We start from the raw sequence: 9,132 nt of genomic DNA, 5'->3' as shown, positions 1-9,132 counted from the left end.
ACACACACACACACACATATTCTCTGCCTCCCTCCCTCCCTCTTTTTCTCTCTCTCTTTCATATACATTCCTTATAGGGATGTAGTGCATTTGCACAGCTCTTTACAACTCCCCCCCAGCCTCCTTACCAGCCACTCCCGCTCTCCCTCCCTCATCTCTTGTTTTCCTTCCTGTTTGCCAAAGATCCATCTCACCATTTCCTATTGTCTTTTATTTTGCACTTTATTTATATGCAATATTGGGGTTCTCCTGTGAGACAAACCATAGGGTATTTAAGCATGTGTGTCCGATTTACTTAACATTATGTTCTTGTTTGTCAATAATGAATTGTAAGAGTTCTTTCCATATCGTAGATACCTTAGGTTTATGACGTATTTGGCAAATACTTTCAAATTTATAGACTGATATTTGTCTCTCCGAAAAAATCACATTTGTATTTTTATGTGTATTTACTGACTTTTTGTTTTGAATTCTGAGGAACCTTTGAAAATATTTGTTTCCCAATGTAATTTATTCAAGTACTAGAGCTATTACTCAATTTTTTCCCTAGGTTGTATGTATAAAGACAACATTTATCAGTGTTTTTTAATCTTTATTTTTTAATTCAGGTCTGCAGTGGCATTCTGTTAATTAGAATGACAAAATTTTAGATGTAAAATAATCTGCTGAAAAATTGTTTCATAGTAAGTTCAACAGGGAAGATAATTACATTGCGCTTCTTTCTTGGAGTGAGTGCTGTATGGGAGTGACCTTTGTCATTTTCTCATTGAAAGAAAAAAAAACATAGCTTTTTAAAAATATATAACATTTGTGGCGATTCATCCCTTAAAGAACAAAGATCACTTATGAATTGGTTTTAATGAACCAAGAGCTCAAGAAGCTATGTCATTGAGATTCATCCTGTCTCAAAGGTGATACTGTCTTTCAGGTAAGAAATACGGTTGGGGGCCAGGGATTTAGCTCAGTGGCACTGTACCTGCCTTGCAAGCACAAGCTCATGAGTTTCATCCCTGGTACAAAAAAAGAGATACAGTTGGGTAGTGAGTCGTTTGGGGAGGGTACCAGGGATTGAACTCAGGACCTTGCACTTGCGAGGCAGGTGGAGGCACCACTAAGCTAAATCCCCAACCCTGGATAGTGATTCTTATAAACATACATATAAGCCCAGTCTCATAAAGTGAGGTTGTTTACTGTTGTGAAAGACTTGAAGTGATTTTGTTTGGCTTTTGAGAAATGAGGGAGGGCCAGGGATTTAGCTCTGTAGTTCTGCCACCTGACTTGGAAGGGTAAGGTCTTGAGTTTGACCCCAATACCAAAAAAAAAAGAAAGAAATGAGGGAATTCCTTTTTTAGAGTACATTGGTTTTTTAGAGGTCTTTCAAGTCTTTTGTTAGGTTAATTCCTAAGTATTGTATTTAAGTTTTCTATTACAAATGATTCTGTTTTCAGAATTTCTTTGGCTTTGAGTTCAGGAGGTATACACGGGAGCTATTGATGTTTATGTGTTGATTTTGTATCTTGCTACCCTGCTGTATTTGGTTATTAGTTCTGGGAATCTTTTGGTGGAATTTTTTGGGTATCATATAAAGGATAATCTTATCTGCTAATAGTAATAGTTATTTATTTTCCTATTTGTATCCTTTTTATTTCTTTCTCTTGCCTGATTGCTCTGGGAACTATTTTGAGTGCTATATTGAACAGGAGTGGTAATAGTGGATATCTTTGGCTTGTGCCTGATTTTAATTAATTAATTAATTAATTTTTTTTTCTGGTACTGGAGATCATACTCAACCTTGCACCATGTCACTCTCCGGCCTCCTGTGTCTGATTTTATTTTATTGTTTTTGAGATGGTTTTACTGTGTAGTTCAGGCTGGCCTTGAACTTACTGTGTAGCCCAGGCTGGCCTTAAACTTGTGGCAGTCCTCCTGTCTCATCCTCCTGAGTGCCAGGATTACCTGTGACTGCCTGGTTTTAGAGGGAAAGCTTTCAAATTTTCCCACATTTAATAAAATGTTGGCAGTAAGTTTGTTATAAATAGCTTTTATCCAGTTGTCTGTATGGATATTGTAGTTAGAAGAAGGTATCATCATAAAATAGAAACATATCCCTCCTTCTTGGATAAGAAGAACCAAAATTGCCCAAATAGCCCTACTGCTAAAACTGACATATAGATTCAGTGCAGTCCCAATCAGAATACCAACAGCATTCCTCACAGAACTAAAGGGGACAAATTCTAAAGTTTATATGGAACCAGAAGTGACCCAGAATATCAAAAGCAATACTGAGCAACAACAACAAAGTAGGAGGCTCCACAACCCTGGGTTTCAATTTATATTACATAGCTATGGTGATAAAATAAAGTATGGTACTGGCACAAAAACAGACATACATATTAGTGGACCAGAATAGGGGATGCAGAACCCAGGCACATTTAGCCATCTGGTCTTTGACAAAAGGTCAAGAAACATACTGGAGGAAGGATATCCTTTTTAACAAATAGTTCTGGGAAAACTAGGTAAACACATGCAGGAGATTGAATCTAGCCTCATATCTATCATCATGTACTAAAAAATAAAATCATAATGGATCACAGACCTGGATGTTAAAATAGAAACACTTAATCTGTTGAGGTGTAGGTAAAACTCTTGAGACATAAGCATAGACAAGGACTTTCTGAACAGAACTCCCATTACACAAGAAATAATACTGCATCAAGAATCAATAGTTGGGACTATATCAAATTTAGAAGCTTTTGCACAGTAAAGGAAACAACAGAGTGAAAAGATAAACTGTATAATGGGGAAAGAAATTTTGCCAGCCACTCCTCATCTAGAGAACTAATACTTAAAATATATAAAGAACTCAAAAATCAGACCCCCTCAAAACCAAAAGATGTAGTTGAAAAAAGGGCAATTGAAATGAAGACACACTCTCTGAAAAAGAAAACACATGAAAATATTGTAAATATGTGAAAAAATGTTCAACATCTTGGTCATTAGAGAAATGCAAACTAAAGCAACACACTGAGATTCCATGTTAACTTCAGTAAGAATGGCTGTCATCAAGAAATCAAACAATAACAAATACTAGTGGGACTATGGGGAAAAAGAGCCCTACTGCGTTATTGGTGGGAACAACTGCCATAGAAATCAATATGGAGAAACCTCAAGGAATTAGAAATCCATCCAACCCAGCTATTTCCTTGTAGACATCTTCTTGAAAGACTTAAAGATATATTACAGTGATATCTGCTCACCCATGTTTCTAGCAGCATAATTCACAATACTAAATTTTGGAAACCTATATGTCCATTGAGAGATGAATGGATAAAGGAAATGTGTTTATATGCAGTGGAGTGCTATGCCGTAGAGGATAAATATGAGTGATTTGTAGGAAGACTGATGCACCTGAGGTCTTAATGTTAAGTGAAATGCATCACACACATGGTTAAATATTGCATGGTTTTATTATAGGAGAAACTCAAGGTATAAATAATTTAAAGAGCAAAATAAATATGGATTATAGAACCTTAATGTTAAGTGAAATGCATCACACACATGGTTAAATATTGCATGGTTTTTATTATAGGAGAAACTCAAGGTATAAATAATTTAAAGAGCAAAATAAATATGGATTATAGAAAACATGGAGATCTTTTCCACATGGAAAAGGGATCTAGTGATAGAGGGAGAGGAGAAAGAAAAAGAAGATTTATTAGGTACATGTACCAACTCCCCAACATGAATGTAATCACTTTGTACTGCAAACATACGATAATTTTTTGAAAGGTTAAAAGAAAGTATACCGCAAAAATTAGGGACTTTATCCCAATAAAGATGCATGTACTTTTATTCCTTACAAGAAGCATTGACTAGAACTTCCTGCCTTTCAATCATTTCAGGTATTTGTAACAGTGACAGAAACTAACACATTCAAGATAATAAATTCTGATGCATACACTAGTAAAACTTAAGATTTCAAAGATTAAAAACCCTTAAGACTTCTGGCAAAAAAAAAAGTTATAAAAGCAAAAGAATTAGATAAATAGGCTTTCACAAAGCCAACAAAGAAGTCAACAAAAGAATTTTTTTAAAACTATAAAGTGATCTAAGGGTTTTGTATTCATTCACATGGTCCTTTAAATATCAAATCTTTAGAAAAGCAGTTTTCCTCAGTTCTACAAAAAAGTCACCACCACCAGTAAGAACAAAAGGTAATGAGAAAATTTAAAAAATAAACTATGTACAACTTTGATAAAAATTAGAACTTAAAATTTAAACTTTAGTTTACTGAATTAAATGAATTTCCTAAGAATTTAATGCAATTTTAAAAATTCATACTCTAGTTATTATCGAAATGTTATGTTTGCAAATTTTGTATAAAAATAGTACCTTTTTAAAGATACACATAATTTGAAGTTACTAAGTTGTTTTTGCTGCTTAGTCTAGCTGTTTGAAAGGAATTTGTTTTAGAAACTAATAAGGTCACTGAAATATACTTATATCAAGTAATTATAATCAAATAAGTTCTGGTAAGGTACTGTAATATTCCAGTACTGTTTAAGTGACTGTGCTGTAACTACTGTATTTTGAATGCAACTTTTGCTGGATTGTGATACTTAGGAGAAACCATATTATCATCTTGTGTTTTGTAGTCCTAGCACAGTGTCTTCTTCATAATAACAAGTCACTAAAAGTTGATTAATTGCCAGTCACATTTCTAGTGTGAATTTGATTTTCAGAAATAGCTAGTTGTTACTCAGAAGTGTTGAACAAAGTAGGTGATGCTAGATAGTTATTTTTGGCCAAACTATATTTTAGGCAGACTGTAGTATATCAAAGATCTATATTAATAGGCTTACTAGGGCCAGGATTTAGCTCAGTGGTTCTGCTGCCTGCCTCGAAAGCACAAGGACCCAAGTTTGAACCCTGGTACCCCACCCAAAAAATAGGCTTACTAAAACTCATTTCATTTTTGTATACTAGAAATGTGCTTAGATATAGGAGTTTGCTTTTACTTAGGACAAGTAGATCAACTTACTTTTTTCTTCCCCCTTTCAGTATAGGAGATCGAACTCAGAATCTTGAGCTTTAAAGGAAGGCACACAGCACCACTGAGTTAAATCCCTGGTCCAGCTTACTCTCAATTATAGATTACGAACAATAGATTTTGATTAGACTTCCACCTGTGGTTTTCAAACATGATGGAAAAAGACCAGTCTAACTCTTTTATGAAATTTAATGTTTAATTATCAGGATAAGCAGAAATTATTACAAGATTGTCAATAACTGACATTTTCACCAAGCAAAATTACATGGCATTACATGTCTCCTATTACTGGCCACTAGATATTAATGTGTTAATTTAAATGAAAATGTATTACATCTTATTACAAACTTTTATTGTGAATTCTTTATAATTGATTTTCTTCATAGTCATATTGATAAAGGAAACAATACCATGGATGAAATAAGAAATATTATACCTCCCAACCTGTTAGCTGTATGATACCCTGAGCTCATGTTCTCTAGAAATCAAAGAATGAGTCCTAGGAACAATGGAGGTTAAGAGTAGGAAGATATGTATTGATAGGAAAGCTCCTGAGGGACAGGAGGGGTCTCAAGAGGGTAGCCTGGGACCCCACTTTACAGCGGCGTTTTATAGGGTAAAACCTACAAGGGTAAAATGTGGGCCACAGCCATGATCATCCAGTAAGATTACAAGTATAGTCACTTAGGTAATAGTGGTCCAGTTGAGATACAAGTCACGTAACAAGCCTGGAAAGTGGTGGGTCCTGAGGTCACACATTGGGATGGTTGATGTCTATCTAGACTTCATTAGGCCCACTGTTCTTTGAGGAAGTATGTAGGTCTGGTCATCTTGAAGCCTCGTTTCCAACTGTTATGTTTCCAGGTAAAGCTGTGGTATGTTTCATCTTTGTCCTAACCCTCTTATCTGACTGCCTGTAATATTTCTGCATAACTAATCTGTCTATAATACAACCATTCTTTGAGTGAAAATTGAATTTTGTTAATTCAGCAATTTCCAGAGTTGAAATAAAAGTAGAAATCACACTAATGAGGATATGTCAGATCAATGTGTTAAAGAACTTGAAATGAATAATGAATACTTAAAGTTTGCCCTTCTTTATATTTTCCTGAAAGATTTGTATTTAAGAGTTACAAACAAAAGGGAAACAAATTTTTTTCAGAAAGGTCCTTTGCACTTGAAGACTACAGTCACTCAGACTGAACTTGTTCCACTTCTGTTAAGCTGTTACACACATTTTTGTAACAATTCAAGTTAATGACAGTTGTGAATCGCATCCTTTTTTCAGCTGTAAAGTGTAGGGGGAAAAGTTCTTAAAACAGGTAAAATTTAGTAATTTGAATGGAAATCTGAAAGAGGAAAAGGAATGAGCCACTCCATTTAGAGAATGTAAGAATAGCAGTTGTAAAGGCCCTCCAAGTCTTCTTGAAGAAGGCAAGTATACCTGGAATAGAGTAATAGGAACAGAACTAAAGTTAGAAAGGTGACAATGGGACCACATTGTGTAGAGCCTTGTAGATCATTATAAGGTCTTTGACTTCTGCTAAGTGAAATGGAAAGTTGTTGGAGTGTAGAGCAAAGGAATGATTTGATCCTTGTACCTGGATAACTTTGACTGCTGTGTTAAGCATAGTTTAGAAGAGGCATGGGTGGAAGCAGGGAAATAGAATCAAGTCACCTTTAAAAGCTCTTGCAAATCCAGATAAGAGATAATAGGTGGCTTGAGGGAGGTGGATGCAAGATAAGTATGTGTACCTACTCCCCAAGGTGAATGTAAACACAATACCAATTTTAAAGAAAAGAATAGTGACTTTTAACTAGAGTAGTGGTGGAGATTATAGAAAGCAATGGAATTCTGAATTTATTTTTAAGGTAGATCTGACAAAATTTGCTGACTTACTGATGAATTCTTTATGTAATGTGAGGGAAATAAGGAATGAGCAATTTAGACTATCCAGTCTAATCTAATCTAATCCCTTAGATTTTCAAGAGATGATCATAGTGGCAGGGGGTTGTGAGTGTATTATATGTGTATCTAAATTTATCTTGTGATCTTTTATCACTTTTCTTCAGAATTCTTTTTTTTCTCCCTTAAATATCTAATCTTTGATTTTAATGTTGGAGATTTTCCTCAACTGTCTGAGGTTTTGCTCTCTATCAGTGGGAGATAAAGAGAGTTTAAGCAGCTGGCTTTTAGAGAATATTGTTGTGGGGGGGAAGGAATAGAGATGACTGGTTATATATCATTTTTGGTATTTTTCTTTTTATTTTTAAATAATTGCACTTGGAAAAAATTGTAAGAATAATGTAGAAAATATCTGTAATTCCCCAGTTCTCCAGTGTCTAATATTACATTTATTTCACCCTTCTCTTCCTCTTTTACACACACACACACACACACACACACACACACACACAATTTTCTTTCTTTCCTGGGTCATTTGAGAGTAGGTTGTATTTATCATACCTTTTTTTTTCTCTTATACTTTAATGTGTAACTTCCAAGAGCAAGGTTATTGTTTTAAGTAGTATATAGTAACTATAAAATTCAGAAATTTTTATGTAATAACTTCTTCTGATCTGCAGTTTATATTTGTTATATATAACAGTATTCTTTATAGTATACTTTTGCCTTCAGTACAGAATACAGCCGTGAACATGTATTGTGTTTACTTATTAACATCTCTTTAGTTTCTTACAATCTAGAGCAGTTCTTAACTGCTTTTGTCTAGCAGGACACTGACATTTAAAAAAGATACAAGCCAGTTATTTAATATTCTTCATTTGGGTTTATTTGAATTTTTAAAAATAGATTCACGTTGTACATTATTGATGGAATACTATTAAAGTGATATAGTGTACTTCTTGGGGTATTCTGTCAAACATACAGACGATTTCTGCCTCTTGATTTGTGACTTTAATTTCAGTCATCCAGTCAAAAGCCCAAGAGACTGTTTAGATTTTCACCTGTACAGTAGTTTCTCCTTGAAATTAGAATGTAAGCTCTGTGAGATGGTATTTTAAGACCATGGAAAAATTCTAGTCTTCACCAAACTTTCCCATGTTTTGATTCAGCAATCATTTATGATGTCTGTCCCAGCTTTTCTATAATGGCTGCAAAATGGTTACTTTCCAAAATTATAAGCTCCTTCCACAATTAGCAGCCAGCATTCTGGTTTTTAAAAAGTCATCTTTTTGGCCCATTTGAAAAGATAGTGGGCTTGCCTATTTTTGCATTATTCAATATGTTGTAACCCATTACTCTTATTTATATCCAGTGGTACCTCAATTCAGGAACTTAATTTGTTCCACAGTTTTGGAAAAGATGGCCATGGTTGTGTTTGTGTGGGAAAGATGGCTGCGGTCGTGCTTCTCACCCAATGAAATTTACAAGCAAATAAAATTTTGCCAAATGCTTGTTTATGAACCAAACCGTTCATAAACAAAAGCATTCATGAACAAAGGTACCATTTTATTTTGATGATCAAATTGTCCCAGATTTGACTGTGAGGAACATTTCAGGCTTGGTGCCCTGGACACACCCCTGATGGGGTTTTTTTGGGGGCATGCATCTGTGGTAGGGGTGAACCTAGCACCTTCACACTCAGAAACATCCCCAGCCCTTTTAAATTAATTAACTAACTAACTAACATTTATTTTCCGGTACCAGGGATCAAACTCAGAACCTTCTGGTTGCAAGCCAGGCATGGTGCCACTGAGCTAAGTCCCTGGCCCTAATTTTTGTATTTTGAGACAAGTTCTTCCTAAGTTATTAAGTTGCCCTAGTATGAGGTTGAACTTGCGATCTCATGAGTCAGCCTTGCAGTGTGTTGGGATTATAAGCATATGTCACCATGTTCCACTTGAAGATTTTTTTAGATTTATCTAATAACTTCCCTGCACCAGTCCTGGGATTAACTATCTCTCCATGAGCTTTGATTGTTTTGGAAGAGAATGGCATCAGATTAGGGTGAGGGTGAGAGTCTTACTACGCTTGTCTCAGCTTTTCCTGATAGCCCTGAGTATATGGTTTCTGTTAGTTCAACTCATTTGAATAGTGTATCTCTTCTGTTGGAAGTATA

At 35.0% G+C, this 9,132-nt stretch overlaps 1 protein-coding gene across 1 annotated transcript in view; it reads left to right on the top strand.

The window, feature by feature from the left end:
* The window catches only part of Cert1 (ceramide transporter 1), a 135,103-nt gene that overhangs the window by 15,031 nt on the left and 110,940 nt on the right, over positions 1–9,132 (top strand). The window lies entirely within an intron of this gene.

Source organism: Fukomys damarensis, unplaced genomic scaffold (assembly GCF_012274545.1).
Source record: "Fukomys damarensis isolate Sample0158 unplaced genomic scaffold, DMR_v1.0_HiC HiC_scaffold_1, whole genome shotgun sequence".
Taxonomy (NCBI): Eukaryota; Metazoa; Chordata; class Mammalia; order Rodentia; family Bathyergidae; genus Fukomys; species Fukomys damarensis.
Note: the sequence above shows the minus strand (reverse complement) of the source record. Positions and strands in the feature narration are given on the sequence as shown.